Source organism: Dasypus novemcinctus, chromosome 11, assembly GCF_030445035.2.
Source record: "Dasypus novemcinctus isolate mDasNov1 chromosome 11, mDasNov1.1.hap2, whole genome shotgun sequence".
In the NCBI taxonomy this organism is placed as follows: Eukaryota; Metazoa; Chordata; class Mammalia; order Cingulata; family Dasypodidae; genus Dasypus; species Dasypus novemcinctus.
The window spans coordinates 14,270,377-14,289,313 of record NC_080683.1 but is presented as its reverse complement, the minus strand read 5'-3'; the positions used below and the strand labels follow the sequence as shown (position 1 = coordinate 14,289,313).

General features: G+C 40.3%; 1 protein-coding gene across 11 annotated transcripts in view; it reads left to right on the top strand.

Annotated features, from left to right (window-relative positions):
• Positions 1–11,322: 11,322 nt before the first annotated feature.
• Positions 11,323–18,937, top strand: part of USP49 (ubiquitin specific peptidase 49) — a 128,750-nt gene continuing 121,135 nt past the window's right edge. For 2 of the 11 annotated variants that reach the window (XM_058306714.2, XM_058306713.2), the window contains exons 1-3: positions 11,401–11,569; positions 14,883–14,964; positions 17,320–17,419. The gene's annotated coding sequence lies outside the window, so the exon portion shown is untranslated. Of the gene's footprint in view, positions 11,377–11,399; positions 11,570–11,656; positions 12,747–14,882; positions 14,965–17,319; positions 17,420–18,937 lie in introns of those variants that run through there. The other 9 variants (XM_058306709.2, XM_058306710.2, XM_023590054.2 and 6 more) reach the window with 8 other exon arrangements.

The following is an 18,937-nucleotide window of genomic DNA, read 5'->3' as shown; positions in this document are numbered from 1 at the left end:
GGGTGGTCATGTGCCCAGTTAAAACCCAGGGGGTTCTGTAACCAAAAGATGAAGAGAAAAAGGAGGCATTTGTTTATGAGTTGATTGTGATAAGGACTGAACCCAGAGCCACTTCCAGTTGAGCTGGATTAGTCACTTTAGGAAGTCAATTCTGTACCCTTTGCCTAAGTCTCAGCCCTCCCCAGCCTTCAAAGTTAACATCTACATCAGGGCTTTTCCAGTACTCTTGTTACTATCAGAAGAGCTGACCCTAACGCTTAACACTGTGCGTTATGGCTTCCTGAACAGTTTTTCGTAGCTGCTCATTTGGCCCACATTGCCTGGCCACCCCACTCCCACTACCAGTGATAGCCAGGTTAACATTTGCATACTCAGTTGGAAATGGTCTTAGGAAACCCACTAATGTAAGCACTATAGCTTTGTTACCAAGGGAATCTGTCCCTCACTGAAGGCATCTAAAGAGAAATTGTTATCAGATAGATATAGGTATTCAGAGGAGCTTTTCCTTTACCAGGGAAAGATGTTTTCTCATAATTGACAACAAGAATCAGGTACTGGTCATGTTTCCCATCTAGCTTTGACTGGCAGGAAGTTTAATTCAGGTTCATAATGACAGGATCTGTCACCCGCATTTTTAGATATGTTTTAGATTTACAGAAAAATTACATCAAAAGTATAACACCATACACACAGGGTTTCCCCTGTTATTAACATCTTACATTAATGTGGTGCATTTGTAAAAATTGAGAACCAATATTGAAGCATTGCTGCTAACCAAAGTCTATAGTTTATGTTATGGTTTACACTTTATGCTGTATAGTTTTATCGGCTTTGACAAATGTATAATATCATGTGTCTGTTATTGCAGTATCACACAGAACAATTTCACTGATCTAAAAATGCTCTATATTCTGCCTGTTCATCTCTTCCTCTCTCTTCTGAACCCTTGGCAACCACTATCATCATATCAATGTCATAAGTTCTTTCATTAACACAAGATAATAACTACAATAGCAATAAATCTATTTTGGTCCATGGTTGCACTCCCTCATGTTTGTTCATGAATCTTGTGGGATTTGGGATGATGTCCACTCTTAACTACTTAAGGCTGAGAGGGACTTAGATATTATTAGGCAGATGGAAGGAATTGTTTTTGCTTGCAGTTGTACATCTTGTTTTTTGGGATGGGACTTGTCCATCTTCATCATTTTGTTGGTTGTCCAGGGCAAGCCTGGAGAACTGGAGAGTAGGAATTGGCTGCAGTTCTGCTGGGATTCAGTGCTCAACTGGCATATGAACAATCCACAGATTGAAGTCTTTAGGAGATATTTTTAATGGGTATATTGAGAATAAGAGGTTCAAATAAAAGGAGTAGGAGAACCATGAGTAGGGGAATTATAAATGAGTATAACTATGTTATATTGGGGAAATAGAGTATCATATATTATCCAGTAGGGCCTGCTGAGGAGTTGTTGATTTCATGGCGCTATATGCCTTGCCTCTGGTATCCAGACATCCGTAGATCCCCCGGGAGCACTCTTGTTTGAGGTTTTGTTTACTGTGGCAGTTAGTGAAATCTGCTGGAGACCTGTTTAAATATAACCTCTGGAATGACCTCCTGGCTCACTTTGAAATCTCTTAGCCATAAAAATTCTCTTTTATTTAATTGTTTTCTCCTTTTGGTCAGTCTTTTTCCAAATGCATTGTTAGTTAGTGCTTGGTAATGATCCTTTGGTGCTAGGGAGGCCCATACCCGGGAGTCATGCCCCACATCGGGGTGGTTGGGAGGGGAGAGGAAGAAGTGAGTTCATCAGCTGAGTTTGGCTTAGAGAGACTACATTTGAGTAACAAGGAGGTTTCAACCTAGGAGGTATTTCTTAGGCATTAATTATAATTAGGCTAAGTTTCATTTTTATAGTAATAAGGTTCATAAGTATAAGCATTAAGGTCAAGGGTTTGGCCTATTGCCTTGTTTTCTTTTGTTAGGCATGGCTTATGTATTCCAGAGATATTTGTCATTTTATTTGAGACAGTAGGACTTCCACAGGATGAAAGTTTAATATTTTGTTAGCTACTCTGTTGGCCTCTGTCCATCAAGAAAACGTACCTATGACATCAAGAATGTTTTCTCATCATAGACATCAAGAATCAGGGACTGGTTATGTTTCCCTTCTAGCTTCGCTTGGCAGGAAGATTAATTCAGTTTTGTAGCTTCAGGATCTCTTATCTGCATTTTTCATCCTCATTTTCCCATTTTTGGCTTGTTTTCCCTTTTAAAAATTAAGGTCTATTTTAGGAATGTTATACACACAAAAATACACAAATCTTACGTTTTTGGCTTTCTGATTCATATTTACTCTTTTCCAGATGTATTTGTATTTTGCTGTTGGCTGCGTCAAATCTTTTACGGAATGAGACAGCATATAGGCAGGATTGGTTTACTTGTTTTGTTTTTAAAACAATGATTTATCAAATTCCATAGTTCCGTGCATTGAGTGGGCTCAGTGGGGTAGTTTTCCTATGCGGTGTAGGCTGAGTGAGCCTGTATTCATCTGAGAAGTCTGAATGGGGCTTTCAAAAGTAGCTTGGGTTGTCAGTGTATAGTGTTTGTAAGTTCAGGATCAGTGAAAGTTGAGGACTATTTGTATAAATAAATACATTTAAGAAAAAATATCATTATTACTCCATTTTACTAATGATAGAAACTCAAGCTCAACTAAGTAATTGGAGATGCTATGATTTTTGGTTTAAATCTGATGTTCTCTCTTCTATAGTAGATTGTCTTCCTTTCCCTCTTTTCTGCGTAAAGACACTTTATACTCTTCTCCATCTGTAGATACTGGGAGACTGCTAGGGTTCTGCCAATATGCCACCTTGGTGGAATCTTTGCCAGAGCCACACAGAAATCTGATCATCTTGACTGCCAGAGCTATGGAAGGCAGCTTTAGAGCTCATCTGATTCTCTTTCACTGTAAGACAGGGAGGCTGTGGCTCCCAGAGAGTTCATGCAGGAAGATGAAGATGGAGTCAGAACCAAACTTACAGGCTCAAGACTTATGCCAAAGTGTGGCACCTGACCTCTCTGGGGTGCCAAATGATCTTAGATAGAATGTGGATAACATTTTTATATTAGTATTTATGTCTCATTCTATTATATATATTAGAGAAGAGTATAGCTGGCACATTATTCCTTAGGATGAGAGTACTTTTTTTTTTTTTTTTAACTCCATTTAAAGCAGGTTTCTTGATTTTTCTGTTCCATGGACCCCTTTGCCAGTCAGGTGAAAACCATGGACCCCTTCTCTGAATGTATCAATAGATAGTATTATGACATTCAACTAGTGTCAGGTCTAACAACTACCGTAATTTTAAAGTATGGATGAGCGTGATTTTTCGAGATATGCAACAACTATAATGTGATATGAAATGAATACTACTGTAATTTATTGCATACATTCATAAGTGAAGGAAATGCTAGATTTCAGTTAGAGGTCAGAGAAAATAAAGATAAGTTGACTTTTTTCAATTCAAGCTTACCACCCCCTGAAATCTTTCTAAAGAACCCCTGATTTATTTTTTTTAAGATTTATTTTATTTATTCCCCCCCCCCCCGCCTTGTCTGCTCTCTCTGTCCACTTGCTGTGTGTTCTCTGTCCACTTGTACCCTCAGTGGCACCAGGAAACTGAGTCTCGTTTTTTTTTGTTGCATCATCTTGCTGCATCAGCTCTCTGTGTGTGCGGTGCCACTCCTGGGCAGGCTGTGCTTTTTTCACATGGGGCGGCTCTCCTTATAGTACGTACTCGTTGCATGGGGAACACCCCCAGGTGGGGGCACCCCTGCATGCCATGGCACTCCTTGTGCGCAGCAGCTCTGCACGTGGGCCAGCTCACCACATGGGTCAGGAGGTCCTCGGGATCGAACCCTGGACTCTCCCATATGGTAGGCAGACGCTCTATCAGTTGAGCCATGTCCGCTTCCCAGAAACCCCTGATTTAAAGGGAACTATTCAATTTAAGTGCAGCTGATGCATGCAAATGGAAAATTGTTGTGACAGAAAGCAAATGCTAGAATTTTGGGAAACACGGTGTCCTACTTTGTGTCTAGTCCATTTCCTGTATCCACTGGTGGTTCCTGCTCTGCCTGTGCTCTCTTGTGCCTTTATGCTTTTCTGATTCTCTGTACTCCTGTTCCCATACTGCTTCCTGCTTACTGGCTTCACATCTTGAATCCAAGCAGAAAACTAAGTACCAGGTAGTCACATTCCCCATCCCATCTATTGGTTTCATTATTCTACTGAAGGAAATATCTATAGAGACTGACCACTTCTCTCTACCACCAGATCTGCCCCAACCCAGTATGCCTAGTATTCATTCCTGAGACTTCAGGGTGAGGCAGTTAGTAAGATTTTCCTCCCCTAATTCTGAATAAGGGGAATGATAGAAATTCTTCCCCAAAAAAGTGGCAGGAAGAGATGAGATGTGGAGGCACCTTTGGGACTTGGAGTTGCCCTGGATGGTGCTTCAGGGACAATCACCGGACATTGTAAATCCTCCCAGGGCCCACTGGATGGAATGTGGGAGAGTATGGGCCATGATGTGGACCATTGACCATGAGGTGCAGAGATGCCCAGAGATGTACTTGCCGGGTGCAATGGATGTGTCATGAGGAGGGGAGTGAGTGTTGCTGAGGGGGGAGTGGTGGGGTGGGGGTGGTGGGGCTGAATGGGACCTCATATATATATATATATTTTATATATATATATATATATTTTTTTAATGTAACATTTTTACAAAATCAATTAAAAAAAAAAAGAAATTCTTCCCTAAGCACATCTTTTTTTTTTTTAAGATTTATTTTTTATTTATTTCTCTTCCCTCCCCCGCCCCTCCCCCCCCAGTTGTCTGCTCTCTGTGTCCATTCCCTGTGACCACTTCTGTGACCACTTCTATCCTTATCAGCGGCACCAGGAATCTGTGTTTATTTTTGTTGCATCATCTTGTTGTGTCAGCTCTCAGTGTGTGCAGCACCATTCCTGGGCAGGCTGCACTTTCTTTCGGGCTGGGCGGCTCTCCTTACGGGGCACACCCCTCCTACGTGGGGCTTCCCTACACAGGGGACACCCCTGCGTGGCATGGCACTCCTTGCGCTCATCAGCACTGCGCGTGGGTCAGCTCCACATGGGTCAAGGAGGCCCTGGGTTTGAACCGCGGACCTCCCATTTGGTAGGTGGATGCCCTATCCATTGGTCCAAGTCTGCTTCCCTAAGCACATCTTCTAGGTATCAAAAGTTGAGACTCTTAGAAATACAAGTATAGAAGAAGCCAAAAGGCTGGGCAATTTTGAGGACATTCACACTAGATGTAGAGCCAGGAAGTACCAATGCATGGTTTGTCTCCAAACCCAAACCTGTAACTCTAAATACTGCCTTTCCCTTACCACGGCCTCCCTCCCATCTGTGTTGCTGTTAAGCTGCAGTCCCCGATCACTATTTCTGTGTGGAATGGCTGAAATCAGTTGTATTACAGACTTAGACCTCTCCTGGGGGTTTGTGCTCTCTGGCCATTGAACACTTGACTTCTTGGGGATGGGCTGCTCTCCACGGTAAGTCTCAGAGCATTCTTGAATGCTTCTTTTCTGTTAAAAGGGACCCTTAAGGTCATCTAGTCTGACTGTCATTCACTGCTTGAATCTTCTTTATGCCATCCCTCCAACATGTCCTGCCTTGGCCTTGCCTTGGCCTCATCTGTGGAAATCCCTTCCCTGTGTATTTGATCTCTTTTCTCATTAACTCTGAGGGAAAATAAAACAAAACAGTTTTCCCTCCTGGATCGTGAGAGACTATATACAATATTGTGCTTATGGGGGAATTTTATTTTTAAAAAGTTAGTTCATGCTCAGTATAAGAGGACTATGACTAAAGCAGGGGCTCTTTACCTGCACGTATGGATTGCTTAGGGACGCATCAAGAAGCCTAAGATGTCCAGAAACTGGTCATAGAATTTTGCATATATGTGTAATTTGTGGGGAATAGGACTTAGAGGTTTTATTAAGGAATCTATAAGATCTATAACTGCCCAAAAACCATCTCTGTAAAGGCTGAACAGGGTTTGAAGGGGAAGACAAAGTTAATGCAGGCTTGAGGTATGTCTAGCTGGCTTTTTGTGGGCAAGACTTCACCCTGCCTTTTGGAGCCTACATTTGGGTTCCTATCCATGGGATTTTCCTTCTTCATTTTGTAGTCCTTCAGACCTTTCACTCAGTTTCTGGGAAGATGGACCATGCTTGTGCTCTTATCTTATAAGTTCCCTTTCTCCTTTTGTCTCTAAAAACTCACACACGCACACACAACCTTTTAAACATGGGGAGTAAATATATCTGAAGCAATCATTATAGCTTTGTGGCCCCAGGAGTTACTCTTCTATTATGACACACTCCATGGGATCTGAAAATTGTTCTGTTGTAATGGAATTTGGCATAATGAGTATATTTTCGCTCTTCAGAATGAGGTGATTGATGAGGCAGGAAATAGTGCCTTGCCTCTGTGGTGAAATTAGCAAGTAAAAAAAAAATTACTGAAACTATTAGGGCAAAGATTCCTAATTTTCTTGCATTCTCTATTTTATGTCTCAATGTATCCCTACCGTCAGATAGGAGAGACCTGTTCTTAAAGTTAATATGAACTCCACTGAATTTTCTCTAGAGACTTTAAAAAAGAATTTAGGGACCACATATATATATCCTAGATTGTTGCAAAGCCAGAATCTGAAATTGGAAATCTCTTCGTGTGTGTAGGGATGGCAAGGCTAGGGATGTAGGGGTGACAGATATTCTAAGGCAGCCTGTTAGAGGGAAGAGAACACTGCGGTGGGTGACGATGGTTAAGTTGTAGCCATTGCCCTGTCTGTCCCTAACTTGCTAGGTAACTTTGGTCACACTGGTCTCACTGGATCTCATCTGTGAAGTGGAATAACTGCCTATTTTCCATACCATAGGGTTCTCAAAGGAGAAGTGCTTTGTAGGCAAGGAGATGCCCTTTCTGCTCTTACGTCTTTTTAATGATGCTAAATGTACTGGTGTTTGAAGTTAGGGAGTCATTGCTGCTTGGTGGCAGGTTGAAATTCTCCCTCAGCACAGAGTGTTTTTGTAGTAGAGCCTAAGCAGTGCAGAAAGAGGGTCTAAAGAATATATATATATATATTTTTTTAGGTACCCAGGGCCGGGAAATGAACCTGGGACCTTGTATGTCAGAAGCTTTTGCTCAGCCACTGAGCCACATCAGCTTCCCTGAGTTAATTTTTCTGTTTGTTTTGTTGTTCGTTTTTGTTTTTTTTCAGGAGGCACTGGGAACCAAACCTGTCCCCCTTCCCCCCAGAGTGGGAGGCAGGCGTTCAACTGCTTGAGCCACATCCACTAGCGTGACTATATTTTTTTATGTGTAAAAAATCCATGTGCATTTCCCCTCACCCCCAAGCCGTAGTCATGCCTGGCTTCAAGCTGTTTTTTGAAGCTGTGTATATTATGGCACTCATAATGGTTGTGTCTTCAAAGAAATTTCAATATTCTGAATTCTTTTTCTTATTCCTCATTGATGAACTACTTAAGCTCTTAACCCTAAAGTGAAATTTTTTGTTAGCCATCCCACATAGCTTGTTTCTTTTTTAATTACCTTAAATAAATAGCCTTCTTCCTCTTCTGTCTGCCTTTATCTAATACATGGTTTTCAAACTTTGTCTCAGGACCATTCAATGCTCTTAAAATTTATTGAGGATCCCAATGAGATTTTGTTTGTGTAGATTTTCTCTGTTGATATTTACCTTATTAAAACTTAAGATGAAAAAAATTAAAGGTTTTATCAATTCACTTAACACTCACAATAAACCTATCACATGTAAATACAGTACACTTGATAAAAAATAATTTTTTAAGAACAAAAAATTGGAAAGCATGGCATTGTTTTACATTTTTTCAAATATCTTGACTCAGCTTCATTGAAGACAGCTGGATTCTCAAATCTGCTTCCCCATTTAATTTTTTTTTGTTTTTTAGGCGATACCAGGGATTGAACCTGGGACCTCATACATGGGGAAGTAGGTGTTCAACCACTGAACTGTACCTGCTACCCTCCATTTAATCTTTTGTAATATGTTGTTTTGGTTGAAGAATATGAAGAAAATCCAACCTCACACAGATGTTTACTTGGAAAAGGGAGGGAATATATTAATACCCTGTTCAGATATTCTTCTTTGATACTGCATCAGAACTCACAAAAGCTTAGTTGCAACGTGGAGTCTTTAACTGTGAAGGAACATCTCATACTGTGTTATATTAACATTCATTGGTTTCTCAGTTTGACTGAATCTTTTACCTATGCATGATTTTGTGGCATCATATATTGGTCATTTGGAAAATATTGCAGCTCTTCCAGATATTGACGCATTTCATTATATAGTATCAAAATAGCAAATTTGTTAATATCACCACCAGTCTCAGTTAAGAAAAAAAAAGGTCTTGGAAAGCTGTCAAACTCACAATGGCAGACATAAGTTTTCAAGCAAAAATGCTAATTTTTGCTTGAAAGCTTGAATTTTATCATTGCTGATAAATACTGTCAGGTTCACTTTATTTTCAAGAAATGTCTGCCAGATATCCAAGCCTGAATAACTATAGTTTATCTCTTCTTTCAAGTAAAAATTGTATTCCATGAAAAAAAGCAGCTCAAAACTCAAGCAGTTGCACAAGTGTTTTTCCTTAAGACAACCACTGTACTTAGGTAAGGTACAAAGTACTTTATTATACTTCCTTTCATCACATAGAATATTATTATTTAAAATTTGTTTACTGAAGGGTTGGTATTTAATAGAATCAATAATTTTTAGTGTTTTATCAAGGACTTTCTTACGTGAAATAGGTGTTAGGTTTTATGGTGAATGGGTAGTGAAGAAAACCATGACTATTGGTACAATTTGGTGTCCCTGCCTTGATTTGTGCTAAGGCATCGGTAATTGTACCTATTCTTCCTTTTGCCTTGTCAATGCAAATGTCATCACAGTGACAAAGGCAAGCAATCACTTAGTATTAAGTATTTTTATGAAAATAATATTGGCCACAAACTGCACTTTGGAAACCCAGTGATCTAATTAATACAAGCTTCTCACAACACTGGGAATCTTTTCCCTCCTGGATTGCTGTTCAGAGAGCTTCCCTTCCATCAGAAGTCTTAGGTAGCTTCAGAATCCGTCATTCAATATGAAAGATTCAACAAAACCATGTGTCAGGCGCTAACTTCAGGTGCTATGGTTGAATGAGATAGTTTTTTTCTCCAAGATTTTTTTTTAGAGTTATTTATTTATTTTATTTATTTATCTCTCCTTCCCCCCGCCAGTTGTCTGCTTTCTGTGTACATTTGCTGTGTGTTCTTCTGTGTCCACTTGTATTCTTGTCAGTGGTACCGGGAATCTGTGTCTCTTTTTGTTGTGTCATCTTGCTGCATCAGCTCTCCGTATGTGTGGCACCACTCCTGGGCAGGCTGCACTTTTGTCATGTGGGGTGGCTCTCCTTACGGGGTACACTCCTTGCACGTGGGGTCCCCCTATGTGGGGGACACCCCTGCGTGGCGTGGCACTCCTTGCATGCATCAGCACTGCTTGTGGGCCAGCTCCACACGGGTCAGGAGGCCTTGGGTTTAAATCCTGAACCTCCCATGTGGTAGGTGGACACTTTATCAGTTGAGCCAAATCTGCTTCCCTCTCCAAGATTTTTACTGGGGGGTTGAGGAAGAGGAGGAGATAAGTCAGCAGTTATAATGTAATAATTGCTTAAAGAGAATTATAGTAAAAGTGATATGGGGAGCAGATGTGGCTCAAGCAGTTGAGCTCCTGCCTTGCACATGGGAGGTCCTGGGTGGGTTCCTGGTTCCTCCTGAAAAAAAACAAAAACAAAAGGAAAATGAACGAGAAAACCAGCTCAGGGAAGCTGATGTGGCTCAGTGTTTGAGCACTTGCCTCCTACATATGAGGTCCCAGGGTCAGTCCTTGGCCTCTGGCCCCTCAAAAAAAAAAAAGTGGTAGATGACAAAGGGAGTGCTAAACTCTGGATCTAACTCTTCGCTTTTGATCCACAGGACTGATCCTGACCAAAAAAACCTTCAGGTCCTCTCCTATCAAACCTCTTTAAAATGTCCAACTTTTAATTGCCTTTAGAAATCCTTTCAAAACTAACTGCATAGCTCTAGGTATTGTTGTTTTATGTTTATACATGCACATTCTGCTTTTTTCTCTTCCTATTTGCCCCCCTCTGTCCTTTGTGTTTCCTTAGTTCATATTTACAGGTGTGTAGCCTTGAGCCATTGTAGGTGGTAATGCATGGTGTTTTTGTTTGTGTCTTTTTGTTGTCCTTATATTTAAATTTAAGCTTTTCCCTGCCTTGGTCTTGTGTTGGGTGATATAACAATATTAGTCTTCTTTTGGATAATGTCACCCCACCGCAAGTTATGTCAGGACAGTGCTCAGGGAGGAAGCCTTTTCTGAGGCAGGAAGACTTGAATAGATGCTGTTCTGTTTTCATAAGGTCTCTATCCCCTTTCTACTACAAGTCCTTAGGGCCACTACCAGTTTAGCCTGGTTTATTTCGCAAGCCTCAGATCCACTGAACTTCCCTGGGGGAGGATCCACAAAACAGCTGAATCTGGCCTGGGTCACCACTGGCAAAAGGAGGACACGTGCTTGCCCATCTGGGAGCCAATAGTAACTTTTGCAGACGCTGCCTCCGGAAACCCCACGGTCCAGAGGCTGTTGCTTTAGGAACGACACAGTTAAAAATAAATACAAAACAACAAGAACAAAGGCATATAGACTGGATAGTGAGACAGGCATCACACTGCTCCCAGCTGAGAGATGTTAAAGGTGCTCCAAAAAGAGTGTGGAGAAGTAAATGTAAAATTCCTTTACTGTTCTCGGGGTTGAAGGCTGAGAAGGGGGCGGACATGGGTTCGGAAGAGTCCCTGGCCCTTTAAGGAGGAGGGGCAGACATAAACCTCGGTACCTTTAAGAGTCTCTTTGTCTGGAAACCTCCTCTTTACCCTCCTGTGCTTCAACCAAACTTCGAGCTGCGATTCACAAAGCCCCTCTACGCCTCCGTCCCTTACGCCAGGCTCAAATCGGCTACACATTTGTGGCTGACCCTAAACTTTGCGCCCGCGGCGCCAAACCTCGGAGAGAGTGTCAAGTGCCGGGGTCGCGGCCCAGCGCTGCGCCGTTGGCGCAGTGCGGGGACGGAGGGGCGGGGCTCCGGCGGGCGGGCCAATCGGCGGGTAGGGGGCGGGGCCGAGTTCGGTTGTCTCGCGCCCTGGTGACAGCTCGCGCGTGCTGATGATGGCGGTAAATAGAGGGGGGCCGGGGAGGGGGCGGAGGAGATGGGGAGGCAGTGAAGGGGGTAGCGCCAGGGGCTGGGGGACGGGGACCGGGGAGGCGGCGACGGCCAGGGGAGCCCATTCTAAGACTTGGAGGCGGGAACAGGAGTCTCCGGCACACTAGCCCTCCCCTTTAAAGAAGCAAAATCCTCACACACCGGGTGAGGGGCGACAAAGGCGGTGCGCGCCTCGCTGGCGGGAGGAGCGGCGGCAGGGGGCGGGACCGCGGTGCGGGAGGGCTGGGGGCGCCCGGGGCGGGGGGCCGGCGGGAGGCGAGAGCTGGGAGTCTGGGCGCGCGGGCGCTTTATTTTGGCTGGGTGGGCGACAGCTGGGTTTGGGGTATAAGCCTTGAGGGGATAGGAGAGAGGAGGTTTGGGGAGCGCCGGAGGGGGGGACCGGGCTAAGAATGAGATTAGGAGGATTAAGAGGAGAAAGGGTTAGAAGGCTAGGGAAGGAGTGAGAAAAGGCTAGTAAGGAGCTAGGAAGGAGTCAAAAGCCAGGGTGGGTGTTAGGGAAGCTGGGCCGGGAATGAGGTTAGGAAGACCAGAGCTGGGGAAGAGGGAACCAGGAGTTAGGTGTAAGATCAGGGATTTGAAGGGGAAACCTTTGTAGGGGATAGTATTGGAGTGGGTGGTGCTGGGGTGAGAGTTGGAAGTGGAAGGCACGGAGGGACAGAACTGGGTAATACTTGGGAGTAGGGGAGAGAGAGTGATTAAGAACCAGACGTGACAAGGGTGTGAACTAGTGCAGAGCGAGATGAGCTGAAGGACCGGCAGTGGGGTGGGAACTACCGGCGAGGTTCTGAGAAAGGTATGGGGTAAAGGGTGGGCAATGGGTGTCAGTTTCGGAAAGTGAGGGAGGGTGAATGAGATCCTGAACTAGAACCAGCTGGAGGGAGGAGTAGGCGCGAAGTGGAAGAAATGAAAGGAAATAGCTATGAGAAATGGGGCGTTAGTAGGAAGATTCGGGAACCAGAAAAGCTTAAAGGAAAATAGAGTAAGGGTGTAAGAAACGATGGCGGTCTGGGACAAGGGTAACTGGGGAATGGTGAAAACAGTGAGGTGAAGAGACAGGGCTAAAAGCCTAGGGTGAGAGGAGCAAGGAAGAGATGGACCCCAGAATTTAAAGGAAGAGATAGGGAGGAAGGGAAGGGAAAGGAATTAAGGAAATCCAGGGGAGTCCTGATGCGTATACAACTGGGGCAGGCTGCACAAGGGTGGGAATGAAATGTGCATGTTGTGGGGAGATACTCCAGAAAGTCTGGAAAGGTCAGGGCACAAAGCCTTAAGTGTAGGATCAAGTGTAGGGAGCCTCTGGTGCAGAAAAGGAGGAACCATGGTGAGTAAAGGGGACCTAGAGATAGGGGGAAAAACTAAAAAGTAAGGGTTGGGGTGGAAAGGAATTCTTTGTGGAAAAGAGAACTGTGTGTTGAAACTGAGTCCTTTTGTCCCCAAAAGTAGGAAATTCCAGAAACCTTTTTCTCTTCAAGGAATCTTGAATCTGCTTCCATCCTTCATTGCTTTTGATTCGCGTTTCATGTTCACTTTGAAAAGATCAGACCCATTTTGATTTGATTTAGTTCTTGTATGAATGATAAAGCTCCCTCTCTGCGTGCTGAAAATCTCTTTATTTCTCTAGTGGTGTGATAATGGGAAAATGGGTTGTATTTACTTACAGTGTGGCTGTAGTGTGACAATACTGGTGTTGGGCAGGTTTGTCCTGCAAGCGCTGGGCAGCATGCTTTATTGACAGCATTTCCATTTTCAGTGGAGAGTGTACTCTTGTTGGAATAGAAATTAAATTCTTTTTGTTTCAAATAATCATCCAATCTGCTTGTTTTCAGTGACTGGAGAATATTGAGAAATCATTCAGAGAAAGGCAAATAATCAACCAGTAAAGTTAACTGAGGGACAGAATTAAATCAGGGTAGGAGGGCTTTCAGTTTGTAAGCTGACTATAAGCTTTGTGTGGGACATTTCATACTGTAGTAGGTAACTCACTGGCTTAATAAAATGGAATAAAAAGAGGGAGGATTTTAGAGTAGTGGAGGATTTTAGAATGGTAAACTTATCTTTTATATCTTACCTTTTATCTGTTAATAGTGAATTTATGAGTAATTTTTATCATTAAAAACTCTCCAAAAGATACCACTGCAACTAGAGCCTTGGACAGCTCCATTGCTTTGCTTGTTTTGTGGTTTTGCATAAAGGGCAGGTTAATAGATGATTTTCTATACCTTTTGATTTTTAAGACACTTTTGGAAATTAAAAGCAAGATGAGAAATTGGGGAAAAGTTTATTCTCACTCACTATTTTGTTTTGCTGGTTTTCCTTCTGAAGACTTTACATTTAGCTTACAAATATGAAAAAGATTATTCAGTTTGCATTTGATGTCAAAGAATAACATAATTTACTTTGGAAAAAATGTAAACTGTTCTTGAGAATTTTATTTGGGATTATTTCATTAGTGTACATTCAGATACACAAAGATCCATTTTTTCAAAGTTATGTAAATTTTGAATTATCACTGTTTTTGGATATTTGTATAAATTGCAAAGATTAGTTTTTATAGGATTTGTAATAGCTAACAAACTTTATGTTTTGCTACATGAACACCAGAATCACTGCTAATTAATACGTATGAATAATTTAGACTCTTAAATCTTTATGGATTCAGCTACTATGATGGTAATGTAATGTTTAGTTCAGTTTGTTTCCTGGATTCTGGTAAGCAGGTATTCAAGGTGACTAGATTCATTTAGTGATTTAACAAAGGGTTTTAAAAATTTTACTATTTTTGCTGCTGAATTTCAAAATGATTACTCCATTTTTAACTTTCAAGCTGAAGAATAACTTAGGTATGCGGCACCTGTTTTTGTGAGATGTGTGTGTACATTCCTTTGCTTTTAAGATGTGTTTTGGCTAGCTTTAGTAGTAGGCAGTACTCCAGGTATGATATTGCCTGCTTTATAAAGTGTTTTATTTATTTATTTTTTGTTTTTGTTTTGTAATTGTTTTATATTTTATATCTTTATGTAAAATTATTTTAGACTTATTCGATATTGTCGAAGAAGAAAATATAAACTATTTTGTGTGATCTATGTATCTTTAAAAAAAGATAATAAAAAATATATATAAACTAAGATAAAAGGAAAGAGTCTATTTGGGTCTTGCCTTTTGTTTCTGAATGCTGCCAAAGTATGCTAGATCACAGATTCTCATCATAAATTATTATTTCTCAGTTGATATTTCTAAAACTGCTTGAAAATTGGTAATCTTTTAGTTCAAATAATGCTGTTTATCAATAAGGACTCCCATATAAATCTAAGCTTTATTTCCATTTGTTCATCAAGTAGAATTCTACCCCGTATAACTTTTGGATAAATATACATACATAAAATGTCTTTTAAGTTCATGTTTTCAGATTAGAATGAGTAGGTTGCACATTATTAAATGTTTTTCTGGTTAATTGTAGATTCTTTGGATGGGAAGAGACCTTGAAAGGACCTCTAGTTTATCCTGCAACTTCAGTCACTATCCCACATAAATCATCCCAGGTAGATAAAAATTTATCCTATTTTCAAAAACCTTCAGAGGTAATATGGCAACCTTTGTAGATGTGATTTTCCGGCATTTTAAAATTATTTTCCTTATCAGGAGAGTCTGTCTTCTATCTAACCAGTACGTACTCACTGTTATATTTGTATTTGTTTCCTCTTGCCCCATTCTCAATTTTTGAGTAAAAACTATTTACCTTAGTATTGAAGAGACCATAGTCCTTCATAAAGTTAATAATAGTAGCTAATCCATATATAGTGCTTTTGTGCCAGACACTGCCATAAGTGCTTTGCAAATTCTAATTTGTTTACTCCTCACAACAAATCTACAAGGTGGGCACTATTATTCTTACTTTACATATGATAAAACAGAGGCTCATTGAGATTAAAGGACTTGACCAAGGCTGTATTCAGACAGTTTGATAATTGATCATTTTTCAGAACAAATAATGATGTTTTTTGTTCAACAGTAACCTCATGATATATTTAATCTTTGTTTAAATTCTTAAGGTAGAATTCTACCCTTTTCATCTCTTAATGGGTCTTGTTCACCAATGCTTACATTGTCTCTGTGGATCTGTTATTAACCTTTTCTCAGTTCCTTTCTAAATGGAGAACCTGGGACAGACACTGTAAGGTTACGTTTAATACAGCAAAGATTACATCAAATTTCTTACTATTATTTCATTCCAAAATTATATTTATAAAATGAAACAAAACCAAATAAAAAATGTCTTACTGAATTGCAGATTAAGGCTTACTGTTCTACCTTTTTAGCTAAAAAAGGCTTTGGACTTTGTATATACTGTTAAATGTTTGCAGTTCAGGTATTACTGGCTATTGAGGAAAAATGGAACTTAGGTTTCAGGGTGATACACGTAAGCAAATTGTTTAGACTCTTGATGGTTTTTTAGTATCTTTTTACATGTGCCTGTGTAATATATACTAAGTACATTTATCCATGCTTTAATTTGGTGAAATAACATTGACCCACTCATTTTTTAAAATATTCTGAGTGTTTCCTAAGTGCCTAGCATGAGCTAAGTACGTGAACTATTTGGAACTCACAATAACTCAGTGAGGGAGCTTCTACTGTTATTTCTCTGGGGTTTTTTTTATTACAATTTTTCAGATTTACAGAAAATTTTGCAAAAATGGTACAGTGAACTCCATGTACACTTTCTCAAATTCACTGATGGTTTTCATTTTGCCCAATTTACTCTTTCTTTTGACAAGTATTTTTAAACAAGTATATTTGAAGAAAATGCATACAAAGGCCTTATGAAAACAGGAATGTTTTAAGTACTACAGCAAGTTGGCATGTTTTTTATTTTAGTCAAACCCTCAAAGCAAAAAAAATCTCAAAATTGTATTTACAGTGGACATTGAGGTTTCTGGTCTATTATCTTCAGAACATTCTGAACAAATTTCTTTCAGCTGTGAACAACTAGTTGTAGGCCTTTCCCCTCATATGCAAGGACTCTGTCATTAAGAACCCCTCTGATGGGAGCCTCCAGGGGTGGGTGCTCAGGCCATGCTAGCTGTTGATGATGTATGAGTGATTATGAAGTGAAACAGGAGCCACACAGGGACTTTCATCATCATCACTAAGAAATATTTAGATGAAATATATATTTTGAAGCTCTTTATGTAGCTTCAAGGAGCTGGAAAGATAAAATGTACAAAATTACTGCTTGGGATTAATATATAAATGGGTTTGACTTCTGGTAAAGAGATAAACATACATATCTTAACATTTCATTACCTCAAAAACTTAAAACGAAATTTTGGGAGGTTTTTCAATTCTTGTCATTTAAAGATATTTAATTTGCCCCCCCGCCACTTTCCAGCTCATTCCTAATCTTTAGTAAAATGATAAGCCTGTTGATGTAATAAAGGTATGACCTACAAAATAAGGCCTGATATAAGTGAAAGGAATATTAACTGTGCCCTGACAAATGTAAAATAGGCACTTGTGGGCTTCTTTTCCTTTTCACCCCCCCCCTTTTTAAAGATCATCAATGCTTTGACATATAGCTCCTTATTAAAGCTGATTGTAATAATTAAAATCACTTGACTTTCATAAGGATGAGAAAATTACAAATTATTTGGAGAGCATTCTTTCCAGTCACATATTAATGTTTGAGACAGAGGCAGTTTTTAAAGACTATATATAACACTGTTTCTTTGTCATTTACATGTTATTAGAAATCTGGAAAGTAAGGCTCCCTTCTGAAATTTTCGGTTGTTTTTATTATACGTCAAGTTGTAAACAGCATTCTGTGACAGGTATTTTCTCTCTTTGTCTTCTATTGAGCTAATTAGTAATTTACACTCCGGTCGTATCTCTTCTAGCCTCACTGTGTGAAAATGTCTGCTACTCTGTTCCTTCCTTGAAGCCAGGACTGGCAGTGACTGGGGGCAGATGTTGTTTAGCACATCAGAAGAATCAGGGGTAAAATTCATTTTTGTGTTGTGATTTTATAAATGTACAGTCTTTTCTATGTGACCTCCCCCCACCTAGCCTGCTGATTCAAATAGGAACGATTTGACCTCCTGTAAACCAGAGCTAGCATCCTTGATTCAACTTTGAATTTGTTTTCTATTCTGTCTCCCACCCCGAATTAAATGTTTCAGGATTGGGGAAGATAACAAGGCAGTCTGGCATAGTTTGGAACCCAGGAAGCTGGTCTTCACTGCTCCCTATTATTAGAATACAGAGCTTCTTGTCATTGTCTTTAGAACCGAGCAGTTCCTTTGCTGTGCAAGTTAGGTGAAGGACGGTGGGGCAGCACTGTTGCAAGTTAGTCAGGAAGACGCTTTTATATGACACTTAAACCCCTCCAAAGGAAGGATAAGCCCTACCGTTGTGTCAGCTTTTTCCAAATGCAGGCATGGATGAACAAAAGATAATTTATAGCCTGGTTATGCACTTTGTCACATCCGTGCTCTGCTCTTTCCTACCTCCTGCTATAAGTTTTCTCTTGTCCTTTCAGTCGCTGAAATGGAAAGATGTATAGTATTTCTCATCTGTACCCTTGGATGAACCATGTGTGTATTAAAGTAACAAGAGCTTTTGACTTTGAAATAAAATCTTAAGGATCACTTTGTTTTTGTGAAGACTGTAAATTTTAGTTGAAAATTAAAGGGTTCAGAAGGGTTTACAGAGTTATCAGTTTTGAAATTAAACCTTTCTAGAAAGCCAGATAATTTGTGGTACTTAGTTCTGCAGTTGATATAATTATGGATACTAATTGACCAGGATAATAAGGTCAAAGCCCCTGTTAAAGCTAGCTAGAGTCTCCCTAACAAAAATTATTACCTGAAGGTGGCCGCAAAGAAAATTAGGTAAGAAAATGTGTAAATAACTCAGTTCAGCCATCATTGCTCTTAGCAATATAATCAGGCAACTAGCCCCTGACAGCAGGTCAGTATTCATGAACAGAGACCATGCATAGAATATGTGGTGCTGGGTTAAAAAGTATTTTGTGTTTATAAACCAGAATGCCTGGAATGTCCATGGATAGGAATTGCTTATATTTCCTTCTCTTTACTCTTCCCTATATTCTAATGTCACCACTTACATCAAATGTCTTAATTATTCAGGATGTTGGTGGTTAAACACTAATTTTATTCTTGTACCTTAATATTTGAAAGAGGTCAAAGATCAGATTAATAAGCAACATCACATATCACATAAAAAAGTAAAATATCAAAGTGGACTGATTACACAGAGAGGTGTTGTAAGTGAAGATGAGCAAGTGAATATATAACTCTGGAACCAAATATGCTCTTTTAAAAGAAACAAAGTGTCCAAAATATATGGTACAACTTGAAGAACCGTTAAAGTATTTCAGGTGAAAGGTAAATGAAGAGATCAGACTCATTTGTGGTTGACATCATTGTATTTTCTATGCTAAAACCCAAAATTGATTAAACATTACCACTCTCCTCAGTTTACTATTAATGTGTT